We start from the raw sequence: 11,697 nt of genomic DNA, 5'->3' as shown, positions 1-11,697 counted from the left end.
CAACATTATTTAAATATGTACGATGTAGATGTTAATAAAGTACAGTACCAGTCAAAAGTTTGGACACACCTACTCAATTCAAGGGTTTTTCTTTATTTTTACTATTTTCTACATTGTATAATAATAGTGACGACATCAAAACTGTGAAATAACACATATGGAATCATGTAGTAACCAAAAAAGTGTTAAACAAATCAAAACATATTTTATATTTGAGATTCTTCAAAGACCCACCACCCTTTGCCTTGATGACAGCTTTGCACACTCTTGGCATTCTCTCAACCAGCTTCATGAGGTAGTCACCTGGAAATCATTTCAATTAACAGGTGTGGCTTGTTAAAAGTTAATTTGTGGAATTTCTTTCCTTCTTAATGCATTTGAGCCAATCAGTTGTGTTGTAACAAGGTAGTGTGGTATACAGAAGATAGCCCTATTTTGGTAAAAGACCAAGTCCATATTATGGAAAGAACAGCGCAAAGAGAAACAACAGTCCATTATTACTTTAATTAGACATGAAGGTCAGTCAATCCAGAAAATGTCAAGAACTTTGAACGTTTCTTCAAGTGCAGTCGCAAAAACCATCAAGCGCTATGATGAAACTGGCTCTCATGAGGACCGCCAAAGGAAAGGAAGACCAGAGTTACCTCTGCTGCGGAGGATAAGTTCATTAGAGTTAGAAATTGCCTCAGACATTGCAGCCCAAATAAATGCTTCAGAGTTCAAGTAACAGACACATCAACTTCAACTTTTCAGAGGAGACTGAATCAGGCCTTCATGGTCGAATTTCTGCAAAGAAACCACTACTAAAGGACATCAATAATAAGAAGAGACTTGCTTGGGTCAAGAAATAAGAGCAATGGACATTAGACCGGTGGAAATCTGTCCATTTGGAGTCCAAATGTGAGATTTTTGGTTCCAACCACCGTGTCTTTGTGAGACGCAGAGTAGGTGAACGGATCATCTCCCATGTGTGGTTCCCACCATGAAGCATGGAGGAGGAGGTGTGATGGTGTGGGGGTGGTTTGCACACTTTTTTTTTGGTTACTACATGATTCCATATGTGTTACTTCATAGTATTGATGTCTATCATTCTACAATGTAGAAAATCGTAAAAAATAAAGAAAAACCCATGATTGAGTGGGTGTGTCCAAACTTTTCACTGGTAATGTATGTGATGTATGTTGTGCTTTATTGATCCACAATAAAGGGTTTCATCTGTTTACTGCCTCCAATCGTCAGAGGGAAAATGTTTCCGCTAATGTAGGTTATGGGCAGAGGTAGATTTGAACAACTACTTTGGCTACGACCTTTACTGACTGTGGTGTGATCAGACTATACAACATCCAGGACTAGCTGGATAGCTGTCAGTCTGTTGAGGTGTGCTGTGGTATGTGTGTGTGTGTGTGTGTGTGTGTGTGTGTGTGTGTGTGTGTGTGTGTGTGTGTGTGTGTGTGTGTGTGTGTGTGTGTGTGTGTGTGTGTGTGTGTATGTGTGTAGCAGTATAGCTGCATAGCTGGCCTCACTTCAAGAGACCTTTGGCTGGCACCCCATGCATCAGTTTAAAGTGGCAGGTCCATTAATGAAGAACTAACTGAGCGACCGCACTAAGCCGCTGATGATGAAGTGTAGGGTGGCTATAGGGCCTCCTATAGTCCCTCCTCTGCATCGAAAAGGCAAGGTTTTTGCTAAAACAGTAAAATAATCCTGCAGCAACCATTATAATTAATGAACATTTTGTAGGGGTTGATATACAGTCTTTTTTCGTGAAAGAAGTCTGAAATGTCAGAGTCCAAATGATAAAACTTCAGAAGTCGTTTTTTAAAACCTTAAATACACAACAAGTTTTACATTTCCTGCTTTGCAGAAAATTTCAAATGCAACAGGGTGATCAAATTAATATCCAGCATTTCACGTCTGTCAAATAAGGGATGAGCTATACAGTGCCTTCAGAAAGTATTCACACCCCTTGACTTTTTCCACATTTTGTTGTGTTACCACCTGAATTTAAAATTGATTTTGATGTAGATTTTCTTTGGTCACTGTCCTACACACAATACCCTATAATTATTATTTTTGGGGCAAATTAATAATAAATGAAAAGCTGGGTTTGTTAGCGCAAACCTAAATGAATTCAGGAGTAAAAAAGTCACATAAGTTGCATGGACTCTGTGTGCAAAAATAATGTTTAACATGATTATCTGTAAGGTCCCTCAGTCGAACTGTGAATTTCAAACACAGATTCAACCACAAAGACCAGGCAGGTTTTCCAATGCCTTGCGAAGAAGGGCACCTATTGGTAGATGGGTAAAAATAAAAATAGCTGGCATTGAATATCCCTTTGAGCATGGTGAAGTTATTAATTACACTTTGGATGTTGTATCAATACACCCAGTCACTACAAAGATACAGGCGTCCTTCCTAACTCAGTTCCCGGAGAGGAAGGAAACAGCTCAGGGATTTCACCATGAAGCCAATGGTGACTTTAAAACAGTTACAGAGTTTAATGGCTGTGAAAGGAGAAAAGTGAGGATGGATCAACAACATTGTAGTTACTCTACAATACCAACATAAATGACAGAGTGATAAGAAGGAAGCCTGTGGAGATTAAAAATATTCCAAAACATGCATCTTGTTTCCAATAAGGGACTAAAGTAGTACTGCAGAAAATGTGGCAAAGTCATTTTTTGTTGTTGTCCGGAATACAAAGTGTTATGTTTGGATGCAAAAACCTAAAACACAAGGCCAAATCTACACTATAGTTTATACCAAGAAGCCAGTGAATGTTCCTGAGTGGCTATTTTGACATCTAATGGCAAGACTTGAAAATGACTGTCTAGCAATGATCAACAACTAATTTGACAGAGTTTGAAGAATAAAACATTTTAAAAAAATGGGCAAATGTTGCATAATCCAGGTGTGGAAAGCTCTAAGACTCATAGTCATAATCACTGCCAAAGGTGCTTATATAAAGTCATGACTCAGGGATGTACGGTGCATGTACGGTGAAAGTATTTAGACCCCTTGACATTTTCCACATTTTGTTACATTACAGCCTTATTCTAAAATAAGACAATACCCCATAACTACACACAATACCCCATAATGACAAAGCGAAAACAGGTTTTTAGAAATGTTTGATAATTTATTAAAAATAAATAACAGAAATACCTTATTTACATAAATATTCAGACCCTTCGCTATAAGACTCGAAATTGAGTTCAGGTGCATCCTGTTTCCATTGATCATCCTTGAAATGTTTCCACAACAGGATTGGAGTTCACCTGTGGTAAATTAAATTGTTTGGACATGATTTGGAAAGGCACACACCTGTCTATATAAGGTCCCACAGTTGACAGTGTATGTCAGAGCAAAAACCAAGCCATGAGGTCAAAGGAATTGTGCTTAGAGCGCCGAGCCAGAATTGTATCGAGGCATATTTGTGGGGAAGGGTACCAAAAAATGTCTGCAGCATTGAAGGTCACACAATGGCCTTTATCATTCTTAAATGGAACAAGTTTGGAACCACCAAGACTTAATAGAGCTGGCCGCCTGGCCAAACTGAGCAATCGGGGGGGGCAGGGTCTTGGTCAGGGAGGTGACCAAGAACACGATGGTCACTCTGAGAGTACTTCTGTGGGGATGGGAGAACCTTTCAGATGGACAACCATCTCTGCAGCATTCCACCAATCAGGCCTTTATGGTAGAGTGGCCAGACGGAAGCCACTAGGCACATGACAGCCCGCTTGAAGTTTGCCAAAAGGCACCTAAAGACTCTTAGACCATGAGAAACAAGATTCTCTGGTCTGATGAAACCAAGATTGAACTCTTTGGCCTGAATGTCAAGCGTCACGTCTGGAGGAAACCTGGAACCATCCCTACGGTGAAGCAAGGTGGTGGCAGCATCATGCTGTGGGGAGGTTTTTCAGAGGCAGGGACTGGGAGACTAGTCAGGGTTGAGGGAAAGATGAACGGAGCAAAGTACAGAAAGATCCTTGATGATAATCTGCTCCAGAGCGCTCAGGACCTCAGACTGGGGCGAAGGTTCACCTTCCACCAGGATAACGACCCTAAGCACACAGCCAAGACAATGCAGGATTGGCTTCATGACAAGTTTCTTAATGTCCTTGATTCTGGACTTGAACCCGATCAAACATCTCTGGAGAGACCTGAAAATAACTGTGCAGCGACGCTCCCCATCCAACATGACAAAGCTTGAGTGGATCTGCAGAGAAGAATGGGAGAAACTCCCCAAATACAGGTGTGCCACGCATATAGCGTCATACCCAAGAAGACTTGAGGCTGTAATCGCTGCCAAAAGTTCTTCAACAAATTACTGAGTAAAGGTCTGAATACTTGATATTTCATTTTTTTTCTAATAAATTTGCAAAAAAATTTGAAAATGTGTTTTTGCTTTGTCATTATGGGGTATTATGTGTAGATTGATGAGGGGGGGGGGGGGGGGACGGATGGCCGATTTAATCAATTTTAGAATAAGGCTGTAACGTAACAAAATGTGGAAAAAGTTAAGGGGTCTGAATACTTTCTGAATGCACTGTGTGAGATAGCACATTTATTGAAAATTAAATACAGAACTAACATTTTTAAATACATGTTTTCATGAAGTCATTATGGGGAATTGTGTGCAGATCGGTGAGAAAGAAACACAATTTAATGAATACATTTTGAATTCAGGCTGTAACACAACAAACATGTGGAAGGTGCATGAATACTTTCTGAAGGCACTGTAAGTCTCACTGAAGAAATTGGGATTATAATGCCCCGGTCCTTTCATCTATATCACAATGAGTATTTTATGGAGAGGTGATTCATTGTTCTTTACTGATAGGCTCTTGCCTTGACACAGCGGTGGTGTGGCGTGATTCCCCACATTACAAAATGGGTTTCAATGACCCAGAGTTACTGTAACTCAATGGTGAACGTGCATATAGATGTGACGTCATTGTTTTTAGCACTATCCACAGAGTTTTTAAACTATGGCGTGCGCCAAGGTTCAATTCACCAATAAATTGGGATTATGTATACTGTGCTAATGACTATAGAGAAAAGAGTAGGTGGGAATGTACAACGAGGCATTTGTTGTAAGTTCAGCCGCCATTTCAATTCACCGCTGCTATTGGGGTCTCCTTAGACCATTGGGAAGAGTGCCCCCTACTGGCATTCTGACAACACATCCAGCACCATCTCCCATCCAAGGATCAACCATGCCCACCTCTGCAGGGCAGATTAATTTAAGAGTCAATAAAGCCAGCAGTGGGAAGCAGGCGGATGGTGGGGCTGCTGGCTACTATTGATTGGAGGAAGATGAAGATTAATGAGAGAGAACTTAATTTTTTGTCTGTGTCTACTGTCTTCACATCATTGGATGGTGCTGCTCTGATATGTAGAGTTACGTGCCACCACCCAATCTGGTAAACATGACAAGATGCCCACTCCGTGTCAGCTAGCCTTACACGATAATCTGGGTGATTTTCGTTAAACCATCATCTCTGGGTTAAAAACAAAATTATTTACTGTGAAAGATAGATCCTTCAAAGCTACTTTTGATTCCCCAAGTGGTTAGATTGCTATGGGCAAATATTTGGTATACACTCTTTACATTCTATCTACTCTCCCTCTAGTAACTTCAGTATTATTACAGCAATGCTGGAACTGATTAGCTGCCAGCCAGTCCGCTCCCGGCCTCCCCTGATCTGTGTCGTGTTTTGTGTAAGCCGACATGTGGTTCCAATAGAGGAGCTGAGCAGACTGGAGGGAGTGTAAAGCTAACCCGTCAGAGACACTTTCCACACCCACATACAGCCTTCAAATTCCAGCCAGACCCAAGGAGACAGCCGCAGGGCCATATTCATTAGGCACCAAACTGAAGAAAGCAGACCGAAACAGAGAGGGACGACTACCTGAACTAAGACAACGCTCATTTTCGTTTTCTGTTGCAGACTGTTTTAAAACGTTTTCCGTTGTGCGCCCCCACTGAATATACCCTGGCACTGACTCTCCAGCTACACAACCCAAGCACTGATTAAACATACGATGAAGTAAAAGAGATAAGAGGAGCCTTCAGAACAGATCAGGAACTAAGGAGAATGATGGACGGCGTGTGGAAAGCAAGCTGAGGAAATAGTGTATAATGGCTTATCACAATGAATGAGTCATTTGGTCCCTCAAAGTAGCATTTACTGTAATGTTTAATGCAGAGGTATCAGACTCTCAAAATAGACGTATTAAACTTTAAAATCAGACAGAGTAAATGTTTAACCATTACATAGGGAGATACAGTGAAATTAACGTGTCTAAAATTTAACAGTACACTGCTTTACCTCAGACGGTTGTAAAAACAGCAGTCATATAGTAAGTACCGCAAATGTTTTGTCGTATAAGAACAGTAGTTCATCAACTGTCCCTGTTCATTGCAAATCTTGAGACAAAATTATTAAAACATCTCTCTAAAGCCTGGTCAGTCACAGTGAAATGGAACTATTTTAACCTGGAAAATAGTGTGTACAGTACATTGAATTGGCTACCTAAGTCGTATTCCAAGTAGACTAAGGAGCGTGTGTCTATTAACTCAGTAAACCAGGCTATAATATGCCGGCCTGCCCTGCGTTGCTGTTTGTCATTGGTGCATGCGAGGCATCCATCAAAAACACTACAGAACGGCTTAGGTCCTAGGTGTGTGACAACCGTTCCATCTCTGACACACACACACACACACACACACACTCTCTCTTTATCCAGGGTCATTGGGTGAGGGCTGTCACTGGCGCCTGTACATCCATATATTAACCTCATTACCCAAAAGAAAAGACCTCTGAACGTGTCATTAAATCTGCAAAGTTGTCGTCCCGACCGTAGTTTCAAAAAATACACCAAGCTTTTGATCTATGCCAGAGATGTACCTTGACTGCAAGAGTAGTTCCCGAATCATAAACCAGAGAAGCAGTTTCTGTGCTTCTATTTTGAACAACTCACGCATCAGGCTCATGCCCATAAATCCAGGCCTTGTACTCACAAAAGCCTCTCAGAATAGGAGTCTAAGATCTAAGATCTGTTTTAGTGTTATTATACGTGAGCGATAATCAATGAGGCGCTATGAGTTCCCTGGAAAATAATGAACTGAAGTGGAAGTTGTTGTTCCACGAAGCACTAGCGGAGTGGTACTAACCTTCCACGGAGTGGCATTATTTTCCAGAGAACTCATAGAGCCAGGAGTTGATTGTCCCATGTTACACCATGCTAGAAATGTGTTAATTTGCCGCTAGAAATGTGTTCAACATCCATTAAAGTAGATAGCAAGTTTACTAGTTAGCTACGGTAGTTGCCTTGGTAACCAAATAAACAGACTTGACTATTAGCTAACCAGGCCATCAGTCCTAGCTTGCTATTATGACAATTGAATTCAACAACACCAATAATGTTTTCAATTCGACGTTTGCTTTCAAAAGCAGCTCAATAGACCATGTAAGGATGAACTATAGCCATTGAATTGTACCGTGCTGATATACAGTGCGTTGTAGGGAAATAATGCACGCTCTACAATGTCCTTCAAGCCAATCAGAAATGACTATTCAACAATGCCATGGTATAATTTTTGATAATAATTAATAAAATATAAGACAGGGGGAACTGATCCTAGATCAGCACTCCTACTCTGAGATGCTTGCTGTGATAAAATGACATTAACAGTTTTGTACCTATACTGTAAGTCCACAATTGGCAGCCTGCAGCGCAGGCCTAATTCCTACTGTAACTGTAAACATGAGAGGTAATACAATTAGGGTGAGAGAGCTCAGCTATACGTGTCAGGTTGCATTGGCTTGCTTTCACAGGAGAAAGGAAACACATGAAAAAAATACTACAGTATTACTATATTTATATTACTGTAGTGTTCACTGTAGTATTTACAGTTAACTATAGTATTAATACTGTAGTAAAAGAAAACTGTTGTATATGCACTATGGTAATTAATTGTAGTATACTGTAGTGTTTTTGTGGACTGTAGAATACTGTCGTATTTACTGTAGTGTTTTTGCAGACATTACTGTAGTATTTGCTATAGTGTTTTTATCTCGTTATCTTTGACATAAACGTGTAGACCTTCTCCTTGAGGAAATCTACTGGAGAAATACTAAAAGAGCACATTTTCTAAAATCTTGACATGTAAGTTTCTCACTTATGGGTGGCATAAATTGATATATGGGGCGAGAGGAATGAGCAGCATATATGCTAATTAAATACTGTGGTATTTTACTGTAGTATTTACTATTGTATTCTATAGTATACTACAATTTTCTATAGTAAGTACGTCACGATCAAGGGATACTACAGTGTGTAGTATAGTATTCTACAGTACACTACATAATTCTATAGTCTGTAATGCAGTATTCTAGTAAACTGTAGTATTTTTTCATGTGGGGAGAGCGGAGGGAAGTGGGATAGATTTAGCACCAAATCTAAAGCCAATATGTAGACATGCTGTATGTCAAACTTGAAAAAACAAACACTGAGAACCAGAGTTAACACATAGGCCGACCTAATTAGTTAAATCAACCACACCCCAAACATTTCTTCAAAAACAGTATGGTCACAAAATGGTTGCCCTCAGAAATAGACTTGATCAGTAACAACACAGTATTAACTATAGGCCTATCAGTGACAAATATCTAATCTGAACAGGTGTATTGGGGGGGGGGGCTTAAATACCTGTTGACCTGTTCCCCCTAGTTAGGGTCCCAGGGTAAACACTGACCCAAACTAAGATTACTAGGTCTGTCGCCGGCCGCTGATACCGAGACTCATAGGCTGTCTTACAAAATGTTCGACCAAAAGCACTTAGGATTGGTTTGAGAGGGAATTTCTAAAAAGAACAGACAACAAAATGTTTATTCTGAAAAACGGAACAGGGTGTGTTCATAAATTCAATCTGGAGTGCCAGAGGGTGCTCAGAGTGCGCTCTGGGTGTTCGTAAATTCTGACCCTCTGGCCGAGGAGTAGGGTGGATTGGAGCGTTCTGACCTCACAATGACAGTCAAGCACCCAAAGCTAATTGGCTAATGTTGGCTAGCTTGCTAGCTACTTCCAGACACAAAGAGCACTTAACTCTGACCATTTTACTCGTCCTAGGAGAGCTGGTTAGGCTGTTTTCATGTTATCCAGAGCATTGGTGACTAACTGTGCTGCTGGCAACAATTTAATTATGCTTTTTTGACAATGTTTACTTACAACAGCCATATTCAGCAGGTGTTGGTATTGAGTGTTGGTAAATTCATTAGTTATTCTGCGCTCTGGCACACTCAAATGAGTGCTCTGAAATCGGAATAGATAGCCAAGGTGAATTTGCGAACTCACCCACTGTATACAGTAGCTCATGAATTTGCTCATCACGACACTACTGCATGGTTACAAGACACTACTGCATGGTTAAAAGAAACTACTGCATGGTTACAAGAAACTACTGCATGGTTACAAGACACTACTGCATGGTTACAAGACACTACTGCATGGTTACAAGACACTACTGCATGGTTACAAGACACTACTGCATGGTTACAAGACACTACTGCATGGTTACAAATAGCTTGTGGCTTTTGTATGCAACTCAGATGGCGCCATCCTGTGGCGAGGTTGCAAAAGTGCAGCTTAAGATAGAGGTCAAACCAAAGTTTAGTGGTTGTGTACACAGATTTGAGGATGATATCGCAGGTGCAGTGAAATGCTTGTGTTTCTATCTTCAACAGTCCAGTAATAATACCCTAGCAAAACATTTTTACAAAACAATACACACCTAATCCAAAAAAGTAAAAAGAAGGAAATATCAGAACGAGCAACGTCAGAGTCCGGAATATTATATAGCATGGCATTGTTGAAGACTCGTTTCTGATTGGCTTGAATGGCATTCTAGAGCAGGGTTTCCTAAACTCGTTCTTGGGACCCCCCTGGGTGCACATTTAGGTTTTTGCCCTTAATTTGATCAATTGTGTAGTTGGCTGACAGCCTTGGTATATCAGACCGTATACCACAGGTATGACCCAAAAAATATTTGTACTGCTCTAATGACGTTGGAAAACAGTTTATAATAGCAATAAGGCACCTCAGGGGTTTGTGGTATATGGCCAATATACCACGGCTAAGGGCTGTGTCCAGGCCCTGATGGTTTGGTTAGCTAAACTAGCAAGTCTGTAATTTGGTTACCAAGACCACTACTGTAGTAATCTAGTAAACTTACTAGCTACTTCAGTGGTTGTTTAACACATTTCTAGAGGCAAATGAACACATTTATAGCAGCAAATGTGTTAAATTATAGCCATGGTATAAAAGGGACAATCAACTCCTGGCTCTATGCGTTCTCTGGAAAATGATGCAACTCCTTGGAAGGTTAGTTCCACTCCGCTAGAGCGGGGTGGAACACAACTTCCACCTTGTTCCTTAATTTCCGTAGAACACATAGCCCCTTGTTGATTATCCCTTACTGCAGAGATTCCCAAACTCAGTCCCGGGGCCCTCCCTGGGTGCACATTTTGGTTTTTGCCCTAGCACTACACAGAGGATTCAAATCACCAACTCATCATCAAGCTTTGATTATTTTTTTCTTCCCCCCCTCTTCAACTCTTGACCCAAACTGCTACAGACCTATATCTATCCTACCCTGCCTTTCTAAGGTCTTCGAAAGCCAAATCAACAAACAGATTACCGACCATTTCGAATCCCACCATACCTTCTCCTCTATGCAATCTGGTTTCAGAGCTGGTCATGGGTGCACCTCAGCCACGACCATACACACAACTAACTACCACCACCAAGTTCAATGCCAGATACTTTTCCCCCCCAGAAGGTCTGAGTGGCAGTTGGAGGTACCATTGTGATCATGAAGATGGTTTGCCTAAGACTACCACAATGACATTGTATACATGTGTTTAAATTAATTGTAAAATAATGACTAGTTAGGCTATAAGAAATACATTTTAATTTGTATCAATGGGTTAAGACAAAGCAGAGATGACACACAAAACACGTTTCATTTCACCCATACAACATCTTATTAATGTACAGAATGTTTACAATATCATAAACAATAGTGTTTTACATGTTCCAAATTACATTTAATATATATTCATACGGGTTTTGTCATGACAACAAGGTGAAGGTGCTCTTTACTCAAATGGCACAACCAGAATCATTCCGATTGAGCAAAGTGCAGCACATGACAACCGTCATGTATAACTGAGGGACGTCTCCTGTCATATCTGGAAAAGGACGAAGTAGGAATCTGATGCTGCTGCAACGTTGCTCATCTTCACAGTGGGAATCCAGTCCACATGGGTGCCTTGATTGAGGTCAGCTGGTGAACCTACTGTACCTTAACAAATGAAAAGCTCACCTGGTGCTAGAAAATCACTTCTTCGGGTCACCTATACCACCAGGGCTCTTAATGTTTTGGTTGTGTTAAATTCAGGTGTTTTTGTGTCATATAAAGATGAAATCTATTCATGGGCCGGAACAACCATTAGTCACAGTATTTTGTCCTATCCCAGTGAGACATTTCTCCTGTGCTGTAATATCCATACATTTTCTCCTCTCGTGAATAATGTTCTCTACAAATTATATTTTTTTGACAATGTCCACCTCCTGGCTATATGGACCTCATATTGTACAATTTGTGTCTCTCCTTTTCTATAGTCA

The sequence above is a fragment of the Oncorhynchus mykiss genome, chromosome 9, assembly GCF_057628025.1.
Source record: "Oncorhynchus mykiss isolate SJ-2025 chromosome 9, ASM5762802v1, whole genome shotgun sequence".
Taxonomy (NCBI): domain Eukaryota; kingdom Metazoa; phylum Chordata; class Actinopteri; order Salmoniformes; family Salmonidae; genus Oncorhynchus; species Oncorhynchus mykiss.
Note: the sequence above shows the minus strand (reverse complement) of the source record.